General features: G+C 34.3%; 1 protein-coding gene across 7 annotated transcripts in view; it reads right to left on the bottom strand.

The window, feature by feature from the left end:
- The window catches only part of TCF12 (transcription factor 12), a 393,556-nt gene that overhangs the window by 308,282 nt on the left and 57,730 nt on the right, over nucleotides 1-27,544 (bottom strand). Inside the window, exon 1 of one of the 7 annotated variants that reach the window (XM_059180612.1) lies at nucleotides 7,062-7,083. The exons of the other annotated variants lie outside the window; for them this stretch is intronic. The gene's annotated coding sequence lies outside the window, so the exon portion shown is untranslated. Of the gene's footprint in view, nucleotides 1-7,061; nucleotides 7,084-27,544 lie in introns of those variants that run through there. 7 annotated transcript variants of the gene reach the window in all.

The raw sequence follows: 27,544 nt of genomic DNA, 5'->3' as shown, positions 1-27,544 counted from the left end.
CCATAAAAAAAAAAAAAAAAAGGAGATCCTGCCATTTGCAACAACTTAAATAGAGCCTGGAGGCCTTATAGTAAGTAATCTTAATTAAGTCATTATGCTGTATACCTTAAACTTGCCCAATACTGCATGTGAATTACATATCAATAAAGCTGAAAGAGAAAAAAATTTTAATAAGAAAAATATGTCTGAAATATTATTTATGTATGAAATATTTAATCTACAGAACTATAATTATAAACTTATATTAATTACATAATTAAAATACAATGATACAAAAAATACAAATACAAAAAAGTAACACAATTTAAAAACAAATTATAAATACAAATAAATACAAAATGGTATTTGTAATTAAACCTAAGTAATGCAGCTCATCCAACTTTATATCCTCCTATATTCTTTTTTATTTTAGAGAAAATTTTTCAACATAAAATATTTTAAAAATTAAAAAAGGAATCTGCTTCCCCACTCTATGAAAATCACAATGACATGATGGTTACACCACAGGGTATCTATGTGAGTGGTTCATTTTACAGGTTAATTAGTTAAGAATCATCATTCAAAGAAATGTTAAATACTTTTCATAGCAGACTCCAACTAAAATCATTAAGGACAAATTTCCTTTCAAAAGATTGGCCCAGGGCACCTGGGTGGCTCAGTCATTAAGCATCTGCCTTCAGCTCAGGTCATGATCCCAGAATCCTGAGATCTGCCCACATCAGGCTCCCTGTTCAGTGGGAAGCCTGCTTCTCCCTCTCCCACTCCCTCTACTTGTGTTCCCTCTCTTGCTGTGTTTCTGTCAAATAAATAAACTAAATCTTAACAACAACAAAAGGCCCTTAAACCCTTCCAAACTCTCGACTGCTAAATGATAGAAAAATTGAAGTTTTAAAATTTCCCTTTAAAAAAAAAAGAAAAAGAAACAAACAACAACAGAGAAAAAGGGGCACATGGGTAGATCAGTTAGTTAAGTGGCCAACTCTTGATTTTAGCTGGGTTGATGAACTCAGAGTGTTGGGATCAACACCTGCACTGGGCTCCACACTCAGCAGGGCATCTACTTCAGGATTTTCTCTTCTCTCTCTCTCTGTCCCTCCCCTTCCACCCTCCCTCTCTCTAAAATAAATAAATAAATCTTTAAAATAACAACGAAAGATCAAAAGCAGATATTCTGTACTCTGAATATTATAAGACTATTAACTCCTATACAGTGTATTAGTTAACAAAGATACATTTAAAAGGGTACTATAATAAAATTATTTGTATGAGATTCAACTTCATGGTCCTAACAAAAGCATTTCAAGGGAATTAAGGTACACAAAAATCTGTACTGACTTTCATTTATTTAAAAAATATTAAATGCTCTGCCATGAAAAATTATTAACCCCAAATGTGTTTTAAATCTTTAGATGATCATCATTTAAACAGTAGGTAAGTCAGTACACCCACAGACTAAAAATGACATTTTTCATAATGCATACTGATGAGATCTTATTTCCCCCAAACTTTATTTAAATGACCATCCTTTATTGTTAACCAATTAAAAGTCTGAATTAAATAAGTTAACACATTATAAAGCAGCAATAAGAATTACATGGAAGATAACATAAAGTCACAAGCTTTATCCTTTTGAATGCAAGTTCAATATTCAGCTTTTTCCAATGTTCATAGATCTGGTCAACCTTTTCATCTAGTCAGTGGAAAGAGAGAGTCAATAAGGGAAAACGAGAGAAAAAAGGCAAAGAAATCGTAGGAGAATGTATGGTTAGGTCAGTGCAAATACTTTACTGTTAGCGGAAAAACAACTTGTGACTAAGATGGTGTGTCATCTGAAAAGTGATGTGGAGATTTTTATAGGCTTCTTAATAATTTTCATTTTTATTGAAGTACAGCTGACATACAATGTTCTATTAGTTTTAGGTGTACAACACAGTGAAGATTTTTAATTTAGGTCTCCTGCTCAAAGTTGCTAAGAAATTTTTAAAAGTTCAGCAGTATCTTAAAACATATTTCAAGAACAACACATTGACCCACCAAAACTTCCTCTGCTCCAAGTTCTGCAGGTAGCATGCTGCAGGCTAACAGATGCATAGGGCACATAAACAACAGCAAACTGCCCATTAGAAACTAATTATCACCCCTTCCCTATTAAAATAAGTAACATTTGGTGTTTTAGGAAACACAAGCTATGAAATGCAATCTAGAATTCACCAACTCGAATGTGTGGTTCCAATATTTATAAAATGAATAAAAGGGCAAACGAAGATACAGCATTGTGTCCCTCCAAATGTTTCTGTGAAATATAAGCGCCACAAAGGAAAACGGTGGAGCTTTGTTTGAATAAAGTTTCAGTATATAACTGCCCCATAACCACAGTCTAGAAGTATGTTTATAAACCTGTCCCCCCAAAAAGAGACACAACACTTTGGTTTTGTATCGTATCATTAAGGATACAGCTTCAAACAACGGCATGAAATCTTATTTTACATCTACTGTTCTGCTCCAAACGTTTTCTTTCACTGAAGACATCATGAAGTGCAATGAACAGACAAGAGTTAATTGGAAAAGCTTTGTACTTTTCCAAATGTGTAAACTGATACACACACAAACACACACAGAGAATACCTAATAATAAACAGTATTATTGCAATATCAAAGCAGCAGCAATTGTCCCCTGCTGGATACATTTTAAAATACAATTTCTATCCTAAGATAAGATAAAATGTTTTTTGACACTGATTTTTAACTACTTACTTTTTCCTTCTTTTCCACCCTTACTCCTTACATACATATAGAATAATAAAGTTTTTATTATTTAGTTCTATCTTTGAACTTAAAAAAATGGATACTAAAAAGAAAATACAGCCAGGTCAAGGAAAACTAGATTTGGGAGGATGGCCCTGACATTTTAAAGCTAAGTAACACTTTTAGGTAGGTCTATACTCCTACATAGTATCCTCGTCTCCTATCATCAAGCCCAAGTACAAAAGTTTCCTGCAAAGGATGAATTATGCTCACTTTTAAGCTCAAGTTAGTTCTACTACGGAGACCGCAAGTACCATATTTTACAAAGTCAGGGTCAGCCCTCCTTCTAGGAGCCAACAAACTCATTCCTGTAGCAGTAACACTGGAATTACAATCTGGGTCACACCCAGGCTCATTCACTGCCTTTGCAGTAGAATGTCAAGAACTGTTAAAGCAAGATTTACTTACACACACATACACACACACACACACACACACACAAAATAAAATATTAGCAAATAATCTTCTGAAGCAGAGGTTGCAAACTACAGAGGATAAGCCAAATCTAGCCAGTTCTGGTTTTGTTGTTGTTGTAGTTGTTTTTAAGTCACTCAAGTTAAGAATGGCTTTCACATTTTTAAATGGTTATGAGAAGGTACTATATCATAAATCTTGCATCTTCACCTACAAAGCCTAAAATAGTTCACTATTTGGCCCTTTTAGAAAAATTTTGCTGATTTCTCTAAAGCAAAAACTAGGTTCCCCTATAAATTCTATCTATAAGATGCAAATATGATTTAAAATAATATTTTTTCATGTTAAATTTGAATACCATTACAGAAGTACTATGATCCCAAATGAATACCATTACAGAAGTACTATGATCCCAGTTATTATATATATATATATATATATATATATATGCATGAAAAGGGGCAGGAAGGAAATCAATATCAAAATGTCAGTATACAGTTAACATAGCTCGGTAAATGTTATTTTCACCTTTATTTTTTCTGTACTTTCCAAATCATAAGTGAGCCTATCACTGCCACAATCAGGAAATAGTTTTAAAAGATTACAGTGCACTTCTAAAAGCCTACAGTGTACTTTTTAAAAGATTACAGTGACTTTAATTATAGTTATAATGGTTACTCACATGTAGGCTCCGTAACACTTTGGTATTTACCACTGACTATAAATCAAACTGTTACAAATTAAAATGGTATCTTTACATCTTTCACCATACATAAAAAAGATAAGGGCCTCTGTTTTGATTATCAGAAGTCAGAATTGTTGAGTTAGACTCTCAAAAGTCACTGCTTTGGAATTAATGCTTGGGCACATCATAAAACACTCAATATAATTTAAAGTTCAAGTATTAACTGGCTACTATATTCAGTTAGCTTCAGTGTTTTTTTCAAAACATGGTTTAAAAAACTTTGACTAAAACACTACATATGTTTATATACACTCCACATACTCTTTATAACTAAAGCATTAACATTTAAAGTCATACTAGACAGCAAAATTTCTTGTCATTAATCAGTTCAAACAAAATTATTTTTCCTGATATAAAATAATATGTTACTGTTTAAAAATCAGACAGATGTTCTGCTGACACTGAAGTACAATGAAACAATCTTGGCTGTTTTTATAAATAATATTTTAATTTCTTGTTCAATAATTATGGCTTATATGTTTCAGTTGTTATTTTGAAACACATTATTAACTTTGTAAATGTAAGACAATATACTAATATACCTGATATATGATATATCTTTATAACCAATGTAACTGTAACTTGATAAATAAAAGGTTTATTTTGAATGGTTAGAAGACATTTTAAAAGTCACCTCTCCAAATGTGTTCTGAAACAAAAACCATTCTTTGTCTTATAGCTTATTTCCTGGGTTTATCACAAAAAAAGCACGTAAATCTTACTTCTGAAGATGTTAAAGTCCAAATTTAATTCTCCCAAAGCACAAATTTAAATTAGAATACAGCCTATCAGACTACAAACAACAGCTTTTCAAGTGCCACAAAATATTTCTGTTCCCTTTATAGTGCACTGTTAATTTAATCTTATTAAATGTAATCTCATTGAAATGTAAAAATACCAACTTCTTAAAAGTAAAAAGGACTGGGGCGCCTGGGTGACTCAGTGGGTTAAGCAGCTGCGTTTGTCTCAGGTCATGATCCAAGAGTCCTGCAATGGAGCCCTGTAAGGGGCTCCCTAATCAGTGGAGAGCCTGCTTCTCCTGCTCCCTCTGCATGCTGCTCTGCCTATTTGTGCTCTCTCTATCAAATAAATAAATAAAATTCTTTTTTTAAAAAAAAAGGTAAAAAGTATTGATCATGCCATGTGCCAAAGCTGCAAAGTAATAAAAGATTCCATAGCCACTTAATACTAACTAGAGTCCTAACTTCATATAAAGTAGTAGTTTTAAGAGTTTCCCACGCCCCTCTCTTCTAGATGACAGAAGCAAGCCCTGAGAAAGAAACTTTTTATTCAGAAAAAAACAAACCACATTCCACAGCCTTTATCAATAATAATTTAAAGGCAAAGACTCAAGTCTCATAAAGGCAAAGACTTACTATCATATACTATTGAAAATTACTGCACTTTGCAAGTAAACACCAAAATTCAAGTTATTGGCCTTATCCTCAAAAATTTTAAGTAGACTAATATTATAAATCCAAATTCCTTTTTTCCCCGTTTTTTAAAATTTTATATATATATATATTTATTAACAGATCCAAGGATAGTCAAAATCCTCAAAAAAGCCAAAAACAAGTTACTTATTTAAGATTTTAAAGACATTTTATTTCTTCCAAAATAAGTGTACCCTGCTAAATATTCCATACAAATAAATCTTGTCAAAATTACATTTAATTAATGTATTTTACAGGTTACCAACATCTCTAACAGATAACAGAGACAATTTTGCAACTTATTCTAAGCTAGGGCCACCTTTTAAAAAAAAAAACAAAAAAACCTGTAGATGTGTATTTAGAAAATCAAGTAAAAAAAGACCCTTTGTGTATGAGGATATACAAAGTAATTCGGTCCTATAGTCAACAGAATCTTTTAAAAACTTTTAAAACTAATTTACTTCAAACGATATACAGAAATTCAATAGATTATAAAACTGCTGGTAGCTTTCTATTTCTGTATCTGCCATACTAAATACCAGGGGTTTAAGCTGAGCTGCTTTTTTGACTTTAAAAATTTTTTCACAGTCAGCAACTTACAACAGGACATACTGTAATACCAAAATGGAAACTACTTAATCAACATTTCCTCATGGAAACACAGATCATACATAACAGTCTATATGGGTAAAGTTTTATTTTAAAAAGTAGCATTTCAATTTTATTGAGCAACATAAGCCCAATTTTTCCCTCTGATTCTGTCAACATATTAATTTTAGTCAACTGATAATATGCACACCAGAAAACTGAAATGTAAGCAGTAATGTAAGGCAATTTATTTATAATGTTGAATAAAACCACACTTTCATCTTTCTAGAACACAAGTCACTGGTTTTTCAGTTCTATAGAATAAATATGATCTTGCACTCATGCTATGGTAAACCATGTGGAAAAACCCAACAGTATGTGAAACATACAAAACACAAATCTTTCAGATTTCAAGTTTCAAACTACAGTCATCTGTAGCATCACAAAAGGCTGACAGAAGATTGAAAATTGTTGGGTATAATTTCAGAATCTTCCCCTTCCCTTTCTGCCCACTCTGTAAAACACACAGTTTAAATTAATAAAAAAACAAAATCCCCATAACTGTAATTCCCTTAGGCTCATAGTTAGTCCTATTGGTTTTACCACGTATAGCTTCTAAATTCTATCATTTCAGAAAAACTGCAGGAATTAACTTTTTAGTTGTTGAGCTCCTCATTTAAACAGGAAATAATAACTGTTCAGAATTAAACAGGTTATAGAATTCCTAAGCTTTTTATCTTAAAAGGAATAATAAAAATTAGAATTTATTAAGTAGGCATGATGGGGTAAATAAAGATACACTCTAAAGACAAGCTCTTCTTCACGAAATGCCATCTATTTTATAACCTTAAATTACAAGGCTGAAGTTCATTTTTATATTTTTTATGAAAATAACTATAGTTACAAGCATACTAATTGAGCTTTTTGGTATGAAAAAGAAGGGATTTGATAATGCCAACTTGCTGCCATCTACATATCTGGATAAACTCACCAGGTAAGAAAAAAAATAAATCATAATATACATATGAAGATTGGTATACCCGAGGGAGGTAATATTAATTTGCCTTCTGACTCACACTTTTAAATAGTCCTTTGCAATACTCCTCATCAATTGCCTCATTCTTAGGGCTTCCTCTTCAGAATGTCTAAGCTCACTTCCTAAGAGCTTTCTTCTTGCAGGAATCAGCATTTATTGACCTCACAAAGTACACACAATTGCTGCTGTCAGCAAAGAACACAGAGTCTGGAGAAAAGCATCACAGAAGCATTGGAGGGGTATGAAAGTGTAGCTTCTCAAAGAGTAATGTCTGTAAAGATCTGGGACCTTAAATTTAAGAAATAATGAAAACTCTTCCTGAAATCAATATTACACTATATGTTAACTAACTAGAATTCAAACAAAAATTTGGAAGAAAAAAAAATACTGAAGATTGTGAATACTGAAAAAGAAACACTACGTTTCAACCCAGGATTTTATTTCATCTAACTTCATCTGATATTTAGTTTATACAACTGAAGATAATTTCTAACCACATTTACTGGTATTTACATTATGAAAGCCTGAGTATTTTTCACAGTGTCTTAGAACCATCTTACAAAGGTTCTTACAAACAAAAGTGCAAGCCTCTTGAGGTCGTCTGAGATCTCATGGGACTTTTCATAATGGGAGGGTGTTAATCCCCAATGCCCTGGCCTATTTCCAATATGGATCATTAGTTTCTGCTTACCTAAATTCCTATTACCATTCCAACTGGCTCAGATACTTGTCACTTCCTGTCTTGAACCACAGTCTGTGTACTAATTATTAAATAGGCAAAGTGAAATGGCTTCTTTGGATGCCTAAACACCACCCAAAACATTTCATACAGGGGCACCTGGGTGGTACAACTCAAGAATTGAGCATTCAACTCTTGGTTTGGGCTCAGCTCATGATCTCGGGGTCCTAGGACTGAGTCCCAGGTAAGGCTCTGCATTCATCAGGGAGTCTGAGATTCTCTCTCCTTCTCCCTCTGACCCTCCTGCCTATGTGCTCTCTCTCTCTAAAATAAATAAATATTTTTTAAAAAAGTTTTCATATTCCTTGAGGATTAGTAAAACAGTAGTTTAAGCCAACTCTATTTAACTGTTAGTTTAATATTTTTTACTATCAATTTATATGACACACAGAATGTTCTGATTATAACTTCACACAGAATTCCCAGGTTTTATCTATGTCAACAGACTTTGTCAATGATGAGCTTAAGTGCTAACAAGGCTATGAAACTACAATTAAGGTTTTATTTCACACCATGTTAGTAACCAAACCAAACAAGCACAAGGATAAAACATAGCTAAACGGACCCAGTTCACCACTCCCTGTCCCTATCATCCACACGCACACACACATTTTCCTTCACTCTCTCCAACACACATACACAAACACAAGATGCACATGCTTCCCTAAATCTGTATATATGCATATGTACGTGTATGCATACTACATATTTATTTCTATATATACACATCATCTCAATCAGACACACACACAATTCATAAAGATCAAAACAGAAGAACAGTATATCTTTCTTCACAGAAATAGGTTCTACAGATCCTTGGGAATATCAAAACAAAGACAGGTCTAAATCCCTCATTCAAAAATTTTAAAATCCAAAAATTTCTAAAAACCACAGTTTTAAATAAATTATTTAGTGGTAAAACCTGAAATGAAGATAATTATAGCCCTCATTTATTCCTCTCAATGTGCATGTCAATATGTTTCAACTCAGAAATATTGATTTATTTGATTATAAGGTTTTACCATAGATTCCTCTAGGGGACGTTACATAATACATAGTATATACTGCTAATTTATTTTTTAAATTTCAAGAAATTCTGGATTTTTTTTTAAAGATTCCATTTATTTATTTGACACAGAGAGAGAGAGAGATCACAAGTAGGCAGAGAGGCAAGCAGCAAGAGAGGGAGAAGCAGGCTCCCCGCTGAGCAGACAGCCCGATGTGGGGCTCGATCCCAGAACCCTGAGATCATGACCCGAGCTGAAGGCAGAGGCCTTAAACCACTGAGCCACCCAGGCGCCCCAAGAAATTCTGGATTCTAAAGCAAATCTAATTTTAAGGTTTGGGGCTAAGTAACTGTGGAGTAATACTTTTATTTTTATATATTTTTTAAGCTTTTATTTATTTATTTATTTATTTGAGAGAGAGAGAGCGCGCCATGTGCACATGCATGTGAGGAAGAGGGAGAGGAAGGGCGGGGGAGGGAGTCTCAAGCAGACTCTGTACTGAATGCAGAGACTGATGTGAGGCGTGATCTCAAGACCCTGAGAAAATGACCTGAGCCAAACCCAAGAGTTGAAGACTTAAATGAGCCAGTCAGGCACTCCAAGAAATATATTTATATTTAAAAATATGGTTTACTTTATATTATCTGCTTCTCCTCTACAGTTTTCATTAATTCCAATCTTCCATAAATTCTAAAGGAAGGAAGAGAAGAAGATAGTGAGCCACAATAATGTTCAGGTTTTAACTCCTCTCTTTAAAGCTTATTAATCTCACTTTTGCCAAGGAAGGATTACCTTGGACTACAGGCAGCAATAGCAGCCAAAGAGTGACTAGGAGACACAGAAGTAACAGAAGAGGGCTGAATACATTTTAAAAGTTCACAGAAAATATTCAAGACAGGAATCTTGAATCCTAAGAATTTCCCATATTCTTTTTTTTTTAAAGATTATATTTATTTATTTGACAGAGAGAGACCACAAGTAGGCAGAGAGGCAGGCAGAGAGAGAGAGAGAAGAGGAAGCAGGCTCCCCGCTGAGCAGAGAGCCTGATGTGGGACTGGATCCCAGGACCCTGAGATCATGACCTGAGCCGAAGGCAGAGGCTTAACCCTCTAAGCCACCCAGGGGCCCAGAATTTCCCATATTCTTAATGTTACTATTATTTCTAATAATAACTTTGCATTAATAACAATGGTTTATTTTGACTCTGTTCAACTTCAAATATGTCATTTGACCTTCATACTCTGTAGTCATCCTATAGTCACTGTATATAATTCATCTGTAGAACTGCTACCTATTTTAATCCCAACTATCTAAGCCCTACAACTCATCTAATACCTACCCCAAAGATAATTCAGAAGGCATATCTACAGTAAGAAAACCAGATGATGTATTTTAAGATAGAATATAAAAAAAATTTCCATTAGCAGTTACCTTGGAATTAAATGATACTGTTTACCTCTCAGATAAGATGTTTTGAATTATATCACTAGTCAAGGAGATTCCATTTCATCTGTTTTCTACATAGAATGCATTCTTCTTTCTTGAAACATTAAAGTATGTTCTATATAATTAAGATATAGATATAGGGGTTCCTTTCTTTAAACTGTAGTGAAACTTAAAGCAATAATGTGATTTAATATTTACTGAAATTAATACTGCAAATTTGTCTGAAATTAACAACTTGGCTACTTCATCACAAAAGTAAATGAAGCAGATACTATGTTATTGCAAAGCAAAGCAGCTCTTGAAATTCAACAGGCTAATTACTGATTTTATGGAAATCTATAATTATACTAGATGTAGTCACCATAAAAATCAATAGAAATTTTGAATTTACCTATATTCTTTAAAGCATAAGGATTCTAAACACCGTATATAGCTTTTTAAATACATTAGACATATAAAACGTGATTATCTAAATTAAATTTAATCTAGTGATATCAACCAAGAAGCTTAAAATTTTTCATTATTCAGTATAATCATGCTTTATTTTTATTCTTTTTACTTTTCAAGCAGCTCCATGGACTTATATATGTCCCGCTCACCACTGTATCTCCAAAGTCTATATGAGTGCCTGGAGCTTAGTAGACGTGCAATATTCACTTAATAAATTTACATCTAAATTTAGAATTTGTTTTATATATACATGTATAACTTTCTGTAAAAAAAAAAATCTACTATTTGACGCTTATTATTTCAGCAAACTCTGATGAGTTTAGTATCTTATCAAATGACTTATATAAGTTCATGTTGTTAGATGAATCACCATTGGGCCTAATTACTGAAAATACAGAGAAAAATGAAAACTTGTAGCTCTCAACATAAATAAATCCATTAAAGTGATGACCCTGTCATAGCCTAATCTTCCACAAATACCAAAAACCAAACTCTAGTTTTGAGTACTAAGAATTTAGGTAACTCAATAATTTATTAAACACTTATCTACTTTGTGGCCAGTATTATGCTAGGCATCCCAAATACATATGCAAATAGTATCTATCTTCCAGAAAAGCACAAATGTGAGAGAGGAGAGGCACATGAGTAAATAACCAAAGATGACTGGCAGGATGAACAAAATCTTACGGGGGGGGGGGGGGGACTGAAATTAGAGGTCAGATGACAACTGATCTGGTAACACAGGAATGTGGAGTAGGATGTGGGTGTTGAGAAACTGCTAAGCCTAAGGTGTCAGAGAAAGGCATTATGAACAGAGGGCACAGCATGAGTAAAGGTACAGAGGAATACACACACACATACATACACACACGTATATACACAAATAGGAGAAAGATAATAAAAACATTCTAAAAGACAAAATAACGTTAAATTATTTTGCTATGGACATCCCTTTTTATAAAACATTCTTACAAAAGAATTTAACAAAAAAAAATTTAACCTAATTTATTCTCTTCAGAATCTAAAATTCTAGGACTAATGTAAAATTTATAAATAGTCCCAAAAAAGTAACTCAATCAATTTTCTAAAATAAATAGAACAGATCTTACATCATTTCCTTTGATGTTTAAGCTCAAGTCAAAACCACACGAGCAATAGCTTAAAATCCTTACCTTTCATTTTTACCACTCTCATGAACCTCATGTCATGTCACTTACTCTAAAACTCACGAATTTCAGTTCACAGCTATTAACCTTGTCTCTTCAAAGAGGACCATAATTTCCTTAAAGGCAAAAAAAGTTTCCTAATAGTCTTTGAATATCCACAAATCGAGAAAAACAGTAAATGTTCAATTAAATATTTACTGACTACATGTTTATTGAGATTGCGATTTTTAGCATTTCAAAACACATGCAATTTTAAAATATACTTGACATTATACAGACTTGCAGCTTTTCATTCTGGTTGACCACACTGTCTAAGAAAACCAGGAAAAAGTGGAAGTTAGTCTTTTAAGAATTTTTAATTTGTGGGGCGCCTGGGTGGCTCAGTGGGTTATGCCTCTGCCTTCAGCTCAGGTCATGATCCCAGGGTCCTGGGATAGAGCCTGTCATCGGGCTCTCTGCTCAGCAGGAAGCCGGCTTCCTCCTCTCTCTCTGCCTGCCTCTCTGCCTATTTGTGATCTCTGTCTGTCAAATAAATAAATAAAATCTTTAAAAAAAAATTTTTTTAATTTGCATCCTATCATCATAACTGGGCATTCCCGTTTGATTATAACCTTGTCCTTCATAGATAGAATTAGTCAGTCAGCTTAACATAGAGCAAACAAAGGAGAGACCCTAACGGTAAGGTTTGCAACCTGTAGTTTATACACTAAGCCAACACTGTAAATAAAAATAATGCAACATTGAAGTTTAAATGTTTTTATGCTTCCCAATTCTCCCACCACCATGAAGAACTAAAGAAAAACATAAGATAAAAAGAGTCTTAACTTTTCTGTAGGAAGGCACAAACAGAAGAAACCCAAAATATCTACTGAAGGAGTAAATAAATAAAACTGGAATTAAAAATGCACTTAGACTGTGCAGACAATAAACGACACTTCAAAAACATTTGGCAGAGAAAAGTATACATGGTGAGAATCAGCAATAAAAGGAACTATTCTTTTTGTAACTGACAGATAAATGTATTATTGTAAAGGTGATTATGCTTAGAATATTGGGTAATAATCCATGAATACATCTGTGTATTTTTAAAAAAGGAACAGGTTGAGGTAAACATCGCTAAGAATGTGTGTGAAATAATACACAGTACTATAAACTTGAAAAATATAAAACTAAGGATATTTCCCTAGAAGGAAGAGAATGAATTCATTTACTAAAAGGCTTTGATTATAGTATTACGTATGCTTTGCTTCTAGAAATAAAAATATTCCTAGAAACTGTCTATAAAGTGATTTTAATAGAAAAAGTTCTCATTAATTTTAATAACAATTTTTAAATATTACAAGAGAACGAAAAGGGCAAAAGATTAAAAATAATGAACTGTGGCAAAACTATTAAAGCAATAAGACATTCTGAGAATATGGAAGCTTTCTGATGATTATTTAGACTTTTACTCTTGGAGTACATTATGAGAATTTCATTCTAATCTTTCCTTTCTATCAATGGCTTCAAACCAAGTCCACTCTTCAAAAGAAAAAAAAAAATTTAAGCTTTGAGCTTCTTGAGCAGTTTATTTCAACTGATTATTTATAAAATAGCCCCGGCTATAGTTGGCTACACTTGAAGTCTTGATTTGTTTTGTCTTTGTTATCCTTTGAAAATTCTTAATGATAAAGAAACTAGGACCTACCATTTAAGAGGTTAAAAAAAAAGGTATCTTTAAAAAAGGATTACATGGTTTATGCAATAATAGAACCATGAGCTTCTGAAAACATAGCCAGTGTCCATTTCCACTCAATTTATACCATGATCTATCTAGAGAAGGAATATCTTACACATAGATGAAACTGACCTGGGCCTACACAGCTAGCTTTCTTTTTCATTTTCCAGCAAGCCAGACTGTTGGTACATAATTACTACCTCAGAAGCAGTAAAGTCTGTTCTTTTAAGCAGCTATCTCATAAACACTAGGAAGCTTCAATTTTGTTTCAGATGCTACAGAATATATAATACCCGACTTCAAAATGCATGAGCCAACTTTTATTTTTATTAAACTAGTCATCTCTGATTCCTCTACGTTGTTATTTCTGAAACCTCAACAAGTCCCAAAGTGTTTGACTTAAAAGGTAGCTAAAATCAAAAACTCAGCTTGATCCTAAAAACTAGACCAAGAGTTCTGTACTTCATCATGGAATAATGAATTGCATCCAACAGCTGTTCTACTCACCGGCTATTTTAAACCATTTAATATGATCTGTACCAAGACTAATTCTTTTCTAAATAAGCATGTCAACACTTATCCCAAAACTATGCTATTCTTCAAAATTGTCTCCTTGAAAAGCTTAATACTTATTTAACTTATGTTGCCACTTTCCAAATAATTTCAGAACTTTCTTTTCAGAAAGCTCCATCATAGAAAATTTCCTAACCACATAAAGACATCACTCTCATTACTGTGTAAACACTGGCTTAGTACTCTTGACCTGGATTTTTCAGCTTTCCTTCCTTCAGCTCCTCTATTCCCATGTTTCCTTAAATCGAATCCCCCTGCCTTTTTCTTTCTTTTGTACTTTTAAATTAACACTGAGAATTTATAGCATGGAAGTGAACCTTTAAGAGACCCAGGGGTATGGACGAACGACCAAAAAAAAAAAAAAAAAAAAAAAAAAAAAAAAAAAAAAAAAACAGATCTGGAAGTAGACAATCATTTTCAGGCTTCTTACTTGCTAGAACCATGGGTAAAAATGTGTTAAAGGCCATGAATATTTTTTAGAAAAATATTAAGTTGTATAATGCCCAAACTTCCTCCTGAAAAAAAAAAAAATGTTCCAAGCCAACAGTTTCCAAGTTAACACTCAGGGGGATTAGAAGAGGGATGTTTCCAAAATGTTACCTGAAATCAGTATTTTCTGAGTTCTGCCCATCTGGAGGTTAACTTGTATATTACCTTCTTTCCCTCCAACACATTCTATATATTTTTTTTTTATTAAGATTTTATTTATTTATTTATTTGACAGAGAGAGAGATCACAGTAGGCAGAGAGGCAGGCAGAGAGAGAGGAAGGGAAGCAGGCCCCCTGAGCAGAGAGCCTGATGGGGGACTCGATCCCAGGACCCTGAGATCATGACCTGAGCCGAAGGCAGCGGCTTAACCCACTGAGCCACCCAGGCACCCACATTCTATATTTCTTATCACTCCGCTCATCACACCCTGCAATAAGATTAACTTTCTCCAAAACAGTGCTCTAACTTGAAGGCAGCCTAAACTACTAAAGAATACCCAAATACAAATGAAGAATGCTCAATAAATATTTCCAAAATTGGACTTTGGTGGAAGGGCTAACAAATCCCAAGAATTTCTGGTAGACAAGGCAACCTCCCAAAATAGCTGCTATTAGCACAGGTGACCTTTTTATCCCCATTTTCTAAAATGAAAGCATATTTTTAAGGATGGTTGGGGGTCAATAACCAAAATAGAGGAGGGCAACTTGAGCTAGGTAATCCATTTAAATCATGGATCTGAAGAAAAATGTGTATTTCTTAAGAAAACAGCTAAAAGCTCATTTTCAATAAATAAAAATTAAAACTAATTTGGTAAGATTAAGTTGGATGGGCTTCTGTTTTGTTCTTATAATGCTATTTTTATTTTTTTTTTTAAGATTTTATTTATTTGACAGAGAGAGATCACAAGTAGGCAGAGAGGCAAGAGGTAGGGCAGGGGATGGGGGGAAGCAGGCTCCCTGTTGAGCAGAGAGCCCGATTCAGGACTCAATCCCAGGACCCTGGGATCATGACCTGAGCTGAAGGCAAAGGCTTTAACCCACTGAGCCACCCAGGCACCCCTGTTCTTATAATGCTGTTTTTATAACATGAAAAATCAAGGTCCTTTTTAAAACCTCAATATATTAATGTTTTATGTAAATAAACTCTTTCCAAACCATTTTCTCTCCTTACCAGGCTAATGGGCAATTAATTAATTATATACACGCAGATTCACTTCTGATTGCTTTATCTCAATAAAGAGATTCAAATTCAGTTATTTAAGTAAGACATACTTAGAAAATGAGGCACCTAAAGATTGTTTAAAAATACATGTGAGACGAAGTAGATAACCAAACAGGTGCAGAGGTTTTTGAAATTGTCTTAGGAAAGAATATTAAAACCAGGCCTTACAAATAAGACTCCTATGTCTGATATAGAAGGGAATTTAGATTTGGACAGGATATTCTGATGTAAGAGAACTCAGCTATGCTCCTACCTTGAGTTTTGAAAAGCACAGTAAGGAATCAGAAATAATCACAAAATAAGTGAAGATCTTCCAAAGTCTCTTCCTTGCTCACACATGCAAATCTGTCTCTATGCCCATAATGAGACAGGAGTTGCCATCAATTATTTTTGAGTCATAAAATCAAAAAGGTGATAAACAGCTGAATGATGGAGAAGACATGAACCACTCAATTTGCCTGGGACAAAAATATCATCTGTCACCGTACAATGCTATTACAATACCACTGACTGTATTTCTTATGCTGTACCTTCTCTCCATGTGACTTATTCATTCCAAAACTGGAAGCCTCTATCTCCTGTTCCCTTTCATTCACTTACCCATTCCTCCAACACCCTGCCCTCTAGCAACCTGTTCTCTGTATTTAAGGTCTGCTTTTGTTTTGTTTTTGCTTATTTATTCACTTGTTTTGTTTTTTAGATTCCATATGTAAGTGAAATCATAATGGTATTTGTCTTTCCCTGCCTGACTTACTTCACTTAGCATAATATACTCCAGGTCCATCCATGTTATTGCAAATGGCAAGAGCTCATTGTTTTTTTATGGCCAAATAGTATTCCTGTGTGTGTGTGTGTGTGTGTGTGTGTGTGTGTGCCCTCGAGAAATAGACCACATCCTTTTTATCCATTCATCTATCAATGGATACTTAGATTGCTTCCATATCCTGGCAGTTGCAAAGCTGCAGTAAACATAGGAGTACTTACATCCAATTGCTCCACATCCTCAGGAACAGGTGGAATGATCACTTGTTATTGTTATTAATTTAGCCACTCTAATCAATGTGCAATGTTATCTCATTGTGGTGTTAATTTGTATTTCTCTGATAACAATGTTAATGACATTGAGCACATTTACAAGAGTTGTTGGTCATTCGTGGATCTTCTTTGATGGAAATATCCCCTTTGATCCTTTACCTTTTTCTCTAACTGAGCTGTCTTTTTTTTTTTTTTTTTAAATTCTTTCTATCTTATAAGTCCTTTTTGAAATATAATATTGTGCAAATTCAATCAAATCCTTTACAAAGTAACAGGAACAGTGCTAAGAATTTTGGTGGATAATCTCTGTTACCATCAAGTGACAACATAATGAAGTAGAAATATATAAACATTTTTGGTTCGTCCCTTCCCAGTCATATACTTTCTTATTCTCATTCCTCCAGCTAATTCATATGACTCTTTGATGCGTTTTCTCAGGTGCATTCTGCTTCCTAAAAATACTTCCAAATATACTCACATCATAAGTCAGAGTCTATCTCCTCTATCTTTCCCCATTTCTCAGGAATGCATAGTTCACAATAAGTAATACTTACTGAACGACTTACGTATTAAATGAATTAATTAAAAAGAATTTTGCTTGGGGGCTCAGAATAGTCAATAGAGAGGTATTTTAAATAAAATCAACAGAAAATCAAAGTAATAAAACCCTGACATACATAAAAGGTGATTCTGTAAGAATTTCAAATAATATTATGAGTAAATACTACTATGCTTTCAATAATTTTTATAGTACAGCAGCTTCTGATCCCGAACACTCATTTTAGGAATATAAGCCATGAGAAAGTAAATCAAACTGCCGCCACTAAACACAAGAAGCAGAAGCAGGAGTCAAAAAACACAAGATAGGAGTAAAAAAACCAATGACCTAATAAAATGTCAGCAAACTAAAACCGAATATTCTTTGGAGAATTATTAATAGATTAAGAATTCAACGGAAAACCCAAGTTCTAAAGTGCCTAGATTACACTGTCCAGTATAGTAGATACCAGGTATATGTGCATGTTTATACATACATTTTAAATAATTAAAATTCAAAATTCAGTTCCTCAATTTAACTAGCCACATTTCAAATGCTTACTAGCCCTACTTGACAGCACAGATAGAAAAAAAACATTTCATCACTGCAGAAATTCTATCAAGACAGTGCTGGTCTGGGTTATTCAGCAGACCCAACTAAAGAGCTCTAAGGGAGTTTTATTCTCATTCAGATTTTTTTCTTATAAGAAATAGAGCATTTTACTTTAGTATTTTATTAGTCTTACTCAATACTCTAAAAAAGTATTTATATCATACGCGTATACTATCCCCTAGGAGGTAACCGAAACACTGAATTAAGCTTTATCATTCCCTTGCTATCTGAAAATAATTTTACCAAATGTTTCCCTAAAAATGTAGTGATTTGTTTTGCCCACTTAATTTTATATAAGGAGAATCATACTTTTTCTTTACACCACTTGCTATTTTCACTATTTCCACTTACTCTGAAGTTTATACTCTTCTATCTAAATAACTCTATTTGATACATTACACTACAAAGAGCTCAGTTTCATTCAGAAAAGCTAGACCTAAATCAATGAAATCACCACCTATATATCAAAGCTCTGTAAGTTATAAACAGAAGGCTAAAGATTCCAAATGATTCCCTATAAAACAAATGAATGTTTTCTCATATACATTTAACTGCTCATAAACAGAGAAAAACTTTCTTGTGCATCAAAGACAGATCTTAGTTGCTACACATAAATATATCTTTTCTGTTCTCTTTTTATTCAAGAGTAGGGGTTATCAAAGTAGGTTTCCTCAACTAGCAGCATCAGATCACAGGGGAACTTGTTAGAAAGACAAATCCTCTGACCCAACCCAAACCCAGTGAATCAAAAACTCTGGGGATGGGGTCAATCAGTATTTGTTTTAACAAGCCCTCTAGGTGATTCTGATGTGTGCCGAAGTTTAAGAACCTCTAGAGAAGTATCTCAACAATCAGTATAGGCAAGATGTTAAACATATGTACAAATTTCTAACAATTAACCAACAAACTCAATTACTAAAAATCGATTATCCTTTTTCCGTTTGCTGAATTTCATAAACTTCATCTTACTCTAAAATATTATATTCAAAATAATTGGCCAATTACTCACAGAAAACAAGAAAGTCACCATCTTAAATAAATATATACTTATAGTTTACTTTCTCTCCGTCTCCTTCTCTCCCCCACCCCTCTCTCTCTATATATACAGTTTTTGTTCTAAGACTTTCTAATTTTTTTAATTAGCCATTTTCTAATTATGGTCTCTCTCTTTTTTAAACCATTTTTCCCACATGCACCTTGGCCAGTTACCTTTCTTTGGCAAATACCATCTATCTGTCCTTTATTTCTAAATAGGGAGATGTTTTTTTCCTTGACAACTTTTTAAAGGCTATGTATAAATTAAGACTCTCAACCCATTGTTATATACTGCAAATTCTTCACCAAATGTGTAGTTTGCCATTATACATCATTTTAACTTAGATTTATACACAAAGTTTGGCTTTTTTAAATTAAAAGTATTCTAGCATATAAAGATAAAATAATAAAATTCATGTAGCCACTGCCCAGATGTTAACATCTTACCATATTCATTTCAGACTTTAAGACAGAATATTGCAGATGACAGAATTTTTTAGAGTAAAATCTTTTCATATTTTTCCTTTGAGTTTTTTTTTTTTAAGATTTTATCTATTTATGTGAGTGAGAGAGAGAGAGACAGCACAAAGGCAGAGAGAGGGAGAAGCAGACTCCCTGCTAAGCTGGGAACCCAATGTGGGACTCGATCTCAGAACGCAGGGATCATGACCTGAGCTGAAGACAGACACTTAAATGACTGAGCCACCAGGCACCCTGAGTTTTTCTTTTTTAGGTTTAGTTCTTTCTTACTCTAAAATCAGACCAATAGTCAAATTTATTTGTCAGAAAGTTTAATATCTGGAAAATTTCAAAAATATATAAAAAGTTTTTAAGTATTATCAATTTGTGTCCTACCTTGCTTCACATCTGTACCAGGGGTCAAAAAACGTTCCATAAAACGCCGCACGGTAAGTATTTCAGGTTTTTGTAGGCCCATGGATCTCTGTTCCAATCACTCAATTCTGCCTCTATATCCCAAAAGTAGCCATAGACCGTATGTAAATGAATTTAGTGTGGCTATGTTCCCATAAAACCTTATTTACTGAACAGGCTACAAGCTAAATAGGATGTAGCTTTATAGCTCCTGATCTATATCCCTCCTACTTCCTCATTTCTCTATTATGTTCAAGAACCTCCAATATAACATTTCAACTATAAATACTGCTGTGCCTCTAGAAGATAAAGGCTCTTTCTTTAAACATAATCACAATATCATTATTACATGAAAGAGTTAACAAAAACTTTTCAATATAAAAACCCAGCAAATGTACAATCATGTCATAATTTTTAATTTAATAATCTCTTTGTTTGCATCAGGATCTAAATAAAGTCCAGGCATTGCATGTGCTCAAGATGTCTCTTCAATCCATTTTAATTTTTAGAAGCATAACTATAGTGCATTAAAATTATTTCTCTCCAATAAATTATGTCCAAGTCTTAACCTCTGGTACCTGTGAATGTGAACTTATTTGGAAACAGGGTCTTTGCAGATATAGTTAGGACGCTCAAGATGAGAGCATGCTGGATTTAGAGTGGGCCCTAAACCCAAAGTATCCTTATGGTATCCTTATAAGAAAAAAGAGTGAGAGGGACACCTGGGTGGCTAAGTGGTTAAAGCCTCTGCCTTCCGCACAGGTCATAATCCCAGGGTTCTGGGATCAAACCCCACATCGGGCTCTCTGTTCAGCAGGGAGCCAGCTTCCTCCTCTCTCTCTCTACCTGCTTGTGATCTCTGTCTGTCAAATAAATAAATAAAATCTTTAAAAAAAAAAAAAAAGAAAGAAAGAAAGAAAGAAAGAAAAAGGAGTGAGAAATCTGAGACACTGAGACAAAAGGGAAAAGGCTATGCAAACATGGAGGAAGAGATGGAAGGTATGTTGCCACAAACCAAAAAACTAGAGTGCCAAAAGAAGCTAGAAGAGGCAAGTAAATTCCCCTAGAGCCTTCAAAAGGAGTGTGGCCCTGCCAACACACTGACTTTGAACTTCTGGCCTCCAGAACTGTCAAGGACTAAATTTGTTATTTTATGCCACCTAATTTGTAGTAATTTGTTATGGAACCCCATGAAACTACTTTACCTATCCAACAGAACTTTCTACAATAATGTAAATATTATATATCTACAGTGTTGAATATGGTAGTCCTTAGCCATATGTGGCTGTTGAGCTCCTGAAATGTGTAAATTTTCAAAGGTTTCCCATCACATTTTTTCTTTGAGATTTTTATGGGGGAGAGTAAAGAAACTGGTAAATTGTTCTATAAAGTTTACCATAGTCTAGATTTTTCTGATTAATCTACTTGTTATTACTTAAAATTTTCCTCTTTTGTATTTTCTATAAGTTAGTAGCTGAATTTAGATGTTTTCTCAGATTGAAGTTCAATTCTTTTTTTCTCGGGGATGGTGAGCAAGACTACTCTCTGGGTAGTTATTTTGTCTTCTATCAGGAAGCAAATGTTCTAGCTGTCTTTCTCTGGTTTTAGTATTTACATTGTTCATTACATTCCTTAATTTATTAGGGATTACAAAAATGGTGATACTCTAATTTTATAATTCCTTTCCCATATATTAACTAGAATAGTTCCACAAAAAGAAACTGTTCATTTACTATTTAGTAGCCCAATGGTACTGATCTTAGAGGAAAGGCAATATAAACATTCAAATCTTTCCACTTTCAAAAATAATAAATGGTTTATTAGTATCCCCACCAGTATGAGCAGTAATTTAGGAATCACTATAAACTGCAGCATTTAAACATATATGTTGTGTCTTAATCTATCATAGATATTAAATTTATTTAAAGTTCAAATTGTCCCATTTTTAGCCAGTAGAAAATTCTTCAAATTGGACCACGAGTCTTTTTGACAAGACTCTATAGTTCCTGAAGCTTCCGTATTATCTCGTAAGACAAGATGTTTCAGGCTTATTTTGAAAATTTCCTGCCTCAAATATGAGATTGGCCATTTTGTCCACATATCTCTGATTACTTTTAATGAGAAATTAATGCGTAGAGACCTCAATTTAGATGTTAAAAAAATTTTTTGTTAAAACCTGAATTCTAATCTTTTATTAAAATTATTATTTACAATTGGCTGTTTGTCAGTTAACTGCTATAAATACTTAGAATTGCCACATGTTAAATAGGAAGAAACAAAAAGCCAGTTTTTTGTTACTAGCGTATCTTAATATTTTCACACAAATTTTATAGAAAAGCAGATTTTATTAGGTAATTCAAATTTTTTGGATGGATTCTAGTAACTTGAAATTACCAAAATTCAGTTATTACATCATTTATTGGCAATCATTAAAATACCTACAGTTTCACACTTTTTTTTTCCACAGTATAGTGTTATGATTATTTACAAAGTATGGGAGTATGATTATAACCATATATATAATTATATATTTTTAATATAATTTTAAAAGTAGGGTTTACTAGCAAATTCCAGTACATCTTTAATTCTTGCTTTAGACTATATTTTGTCAACTACAGATAAAAGTATATTGATTACTACTATTTTAAATGACCCATTACCATATCCTAATTATTATTAGATCATGGCCACAAGCTAGATGCTGGTACATAAATCCAAATGTCAAAATGAATTTAATCTCTTAATCACGAAAGATAGCTACAGACATGTTTTCCACTTGCATGTAAGCTAAAAATGCTTGCTACTGGAAGTCCTTTAATAATATGTTATTAATATTACAAACATTTTTCTTCAAAGAAAATCTGAAGGAACCTTTACAAAATTAAACCAAATATATTTTAAGGAGGTCACTACTATTCACAAATAAATAGCCAGAAGTCTAATGTTTTAGCAAATGTACTTGATAAGTCTTTTCAGTAAATGGCTCAACTACAAAAACAAAAATAGCACCTAAATAATCTCATAATATCTCATCTAGCAAGTTTAGTCAATGGTAAATATATTGAATAAAAATCATTTAGCAAGATTAGTGCAAGAGAAGTTGGTACAGAAACATATGAAATAAACAATACACACACACACGTTCATACATGTATACTCACACACACACACATCTCACCTATAACTATTCCTTAGACAAATGGACGGATGCACACATGCATGGAAAGAAAGAAGAGTTTATATTGATACTTCACATTCTAACTGAACACTATAGTATTTCGTCATTCCAGTCTTCCCTCTTTTCATATTTAAAAGTGTCTCCTCAATAACAAATCTGGCTTCCATTATTCATAAAATAATTATTTACCTATTTTCTCAATAGAGAAGTATTCTCAATCTCAAAAGAATGTACTTTTGGATTTGGTGACCCAGAAATCTATACAAAAAAAAAAAAAAAAAAACAAAAAAAACAAAAAACAGCAGAGCCTAACAAACCAGAGTTCAGTATGTTTTAAGGGTTCTTTTTATCATCAACCTTAGGGCATATAGTCCAATACTATGTTCTAAAGTTATTTATTGGGACTCCTGGGTGGCTCAATCGGTTAAGCATTCAATTCTTGGTTTCAACTTGGGTTGTGATCTCAGGGTTCTGTGATTCAGTCCCATGTTAGGCTTCAAGCATGGAGTCTGCTTAAGATTCTCTCTCTCCCTCCCTGTCAACCCCCACACCTCTGCTCACACTCCCTAACAAATAAATAAATTCTTTAAAAAAAAATAAAATTACTTGGGTTAGTATCCTTCCCCAACCCACTGTAATTATGCTACTCATTTGAAATTAGTTGAGTTTGCTCATTCATTTGTTTTAGTCCATTTTTGTTTTCATTTTTTTCTAACTTTACAGATTTTTTTAAACATATGAAACATTAACATAGTTCTAAATGTCAGAATCTTACAAGAAGGTATACACAATCTCCGCTGTTACTTTTATCTCATGCCACCCCTACTTCTTTCTACCCTGTTCTTACTGTGTCAGTGGATTCTGGTTTATTCTTCCTATAATTCATTTGCAGATATGTGTATATTTTCTTATGTTGCCTTCTTTCTTTAATAAGGTAGTATACTATGGCTGCTCTTTTGTACTTTGCTTGTATACTTAAACATAAAATCCTAAAAATCACTACTTAACAATTCACAGAGGTTGCCTCACTCCTTTCTATACCTGTATAGTGTGTGGATGCACTACAGTTTAATCATTTTTCTCTGTATTGACACGTAGGTTGTTTCCAATATTTTACAACTACAAAAATATGCTGCAATGAATAATCTTATCCATGTATATACTTGCATTGCTGGATCTTTAGGGTAAATGCCAGAAGTGCAACTGCTGGGCCAAAAAGTAAATGTTTAAAAAAAAAAAAAAAAAAAAAGTAAATGTAGGGGTACCTGGGAGGCTCAGTTGGTTAAGTGTTTGCCTTTAGCTCAGGTCATGACCCCATGATCCTGGGATTGAGCCCAGTGTCAGGTTCCCTGATCATCAAGGAGCCTGCTTCTCCCTCTCCCTCTGCCGCTCTCCCCTGCTCACGGTCTCAGATAAATAAAATCTTAAAAGAAAAAATAGGGGAGGAGCAAGATGGCAGAGGAGTAGGAGACCTAATTTCATCTGGTCCCAGGAATTCAGCTAGATAGTTATCAAACCATCCTGAACACCTACAAACTCAACAGGAGATCGAAAAAAAGAACAGCAGCAATTCTATGAACAGAAAAGCAACCACTTTCTGGAAGGTAGGACATGCGAAGAAGTGAATCCGAAGCGTTATTTGGTAAGACAGATTGCGGAGGGTGTAAGGAGGAGCCTCCATCAGCCAGCTACCAATAATTGATAGAGCAACAGAGGACAAAATCAGGACTTTTAGAAGTCTGCTGCACAGAGGGACATCACTCCAGTGGTTAAGGGAGGGGGTGGAATCCTCGCTGGGACAGTGTGGTCTCAGAACCCTCAGCGTCAAAGAAAGACCAAGGGTGCCTAAGTGCAGAAGAGCTCCCACGTATCAGAACAGGAAAGCCAGCTGCAAAGACAGAGTGAGAAGCGGGCTCTCAGCTCAGGGTTGCCAAAAACTGTGATCCATGGCACAGCCATGCCACTACTCTTCAAGCAGGAGCCCCACAAGTGGCAGATTTGGGGTCTCTGGTAGGATATGCGACAAACCCCACCTTCCTCCACTGGGAGGAGTGGCACAGGAGTGCGCTGCAGGAATCTGCTGGGTTTGGAGACTCCCAACAGGGGCCATGCACCAGAGTCAGAAACACTGAGTCATAGGCCAGGAAAGCATGGAGCACAGTCAGAAACCAGGGAAACAGGAGTGAATGACTGCTTTACTTTGATGGCTCACTAAAGGTGGGGGCGGAGCAGGCAGCTCTTGGCTGCTCCAGGGCAGAGACTGTAAGGCTGTCGTTTTCATTCTCATTCTCCAAAGCTATACAGAAAACTTTCAGGGAACAAAAGCTACTGAGAGCAAACCCCAGCAAATGGCTTTAGCCTGGCCCCTGGTAAGGGGCCTCGAGCAAAGATATTTGAGAGTCACTACAAGAGGCTCCTCCCCCAGAAGATCAGCAAGAACATTCCCCCAAGACCAAGTTCACCAATCAATGAGAACTGCAAAACCACAGCACTAGAAGAATACAGCACATAGAATTCATGACTTTTTCCCGATGGTTCTTTAGTCTTTCAAAGTTAAATTTTTAAAACTTTATTTCTTTTTCTATTTTCTTTTTAATTTTCCCCTTTCCTACTTTCACTAACACCTTATTTTATCAATACCTTTTTAAAAATCTTTTTAAATTCCCATTTTCATAATCATAACCTATCCTTTCATTGCATTTAATCTTATTTTTTGTATATATGTGTTTCTTTCTTTAAAATTTTGGAATACAGTTCTTTTAACAGACCAAAATATACCCTAAATCTAGTGTATGCCTTTGTTCTAGTCTCCCACTCCTCTCTTTTTTTCTAAGTTTTTTCTTTTTTTTTAAAATCAACTTCTTAATTTCTTTTTAAAATCTTTTAAAATTATCATCTTTACAGTCATACTCCATCGTTCCATCGTATTTACCCTTATTTTTGTATATGTATGTTTTTCTTCCTTTAAAATTCTAGAGGCAATTTCTTCTAATAGACCAAAATCTAGTGCGTAGCTCTATTCTATTCACCAGACTGATCATATTTTTTCCCCTCTTTCTCTTCCCCACAGTTTCAGGTCTCTTCTGATTTCTTTAGTGTATATTTTCTGGGGTCGTTGTTACACTTTTATTATTTTTTTCTTTCATTCAATTATTCTTCTCTGGACAAAATGATAAAGTGGGAAATACCTTAAAAAAAAAAAAGAGTGTACCAACTGCTAGGGACCTAACTGGGATGTTAGTAAGATATCAAAAGCAGAGTTCAGAATGACAATTACAAATATATTAGCTGGCAGCACCTGAGTGGCTCGGTCAGTTAAGTGTCTGCCTTTAGCTCAGATCATGATCCCAGGGCCCTGGGATCAAGTCCTGCTTTGGACTCCCTGCTCAGAAGACAGCCTGCTTCTCCCTCTCCCTCTGCCTGCAGCTCTGCCTACTTGTGCTCTCTATCTCTCTCAAATAAATATATAAAATCTTAAAAAAAAAAAAATACTAGCTGGGCTTGAAAACAGCATAGAAGATACTAAAGATATTTCTCCCTTTCTGGAGAAATAAAAGAACTAAAATTTAACCAAGTTGAAATTTAAAAAGCTGTTAATGAAGTGCAATAAAAAATAAAAACTGGGGGTGCCTAGGTGGCTCAGTGGGTTAAGCCACTGCCTTCGGCTCAGGTCATGATCTCAGGGTCCCAGGATAGAACCCCACATCGGGCTCTCTGCTCAGCAGGGAGCCTGCTTCCTCCTCTCTCTCTCTGCCTGCCTCTCTGCCTACTTGTGATCTCTCTCTGTCAAATAAATAAATAAAATCTTAAAAAATAAATAAATAAATAAAAACTGCTAGGATAAATGATGCAGAAGATAGAATTAGTGATTCAGAAGACCAAATGACAGAGAATAAAGAAGCTGAGAAAAAAAGAGACAAAGAACTACTGGACCACCAGGGGAGAATTCGAGAAATAAGTGATACCATAAGATGAAACGGTATTAGAATAATTGGGATCCCAGAAGAAGGGGGAGGGGAGGCAGAAGGCATATGGGGCAAATTATAGTGGAGAACTTCCCAAATTTGGGGAAGAAAACAAGCATCAAAATCCAGGAGGCACACAGAACCCCCTCAAAATCAATAAAATTAGGTCAACACGCCATCATCTAGGTAAGCTTATAAATCTCAGAGACAAAGAAAAAAGTCCTGAAAGCAGCTCCAGACAAGAGGTCTGTAACCTACAATGGTAGAAATATTAAACTGCCAGCAGGCCTAGCTATGGAGACCTGGCAGGCCAGAAAGGACTGGCATGATATATTCAGAGCACCGAACGAGAAAAATATGTAGCTAAGAATATTATCTCCAGCTAGGCTGTCACTGAAAATATAGGAGAGATTTAAAAAGCTTCCAGGACAAAAAGTAAAAGGATTTGCAAACACCAAACCAGCCCTACACGAAATAT

Source organism: Mustela lutreola, chromosome 7 (assembly GCF_030435805.1).
Source record: "Mustela lutreola isolate mMusLut2 chromosome 7, mMusLut2.pri, whole genome shotgun sequence".
Taxonomy (NCBI): domain Eukaryota; kingdom Metazoa; phylum Chordata; class Mammalia; order Carnivora; family Mustelidae; genus Mustela; species Mustela lutreola.
Note: the sequence above shows the minus strand (reverse complement) of the source record. Positions and strands in the feature narration are given on the sequence as shown.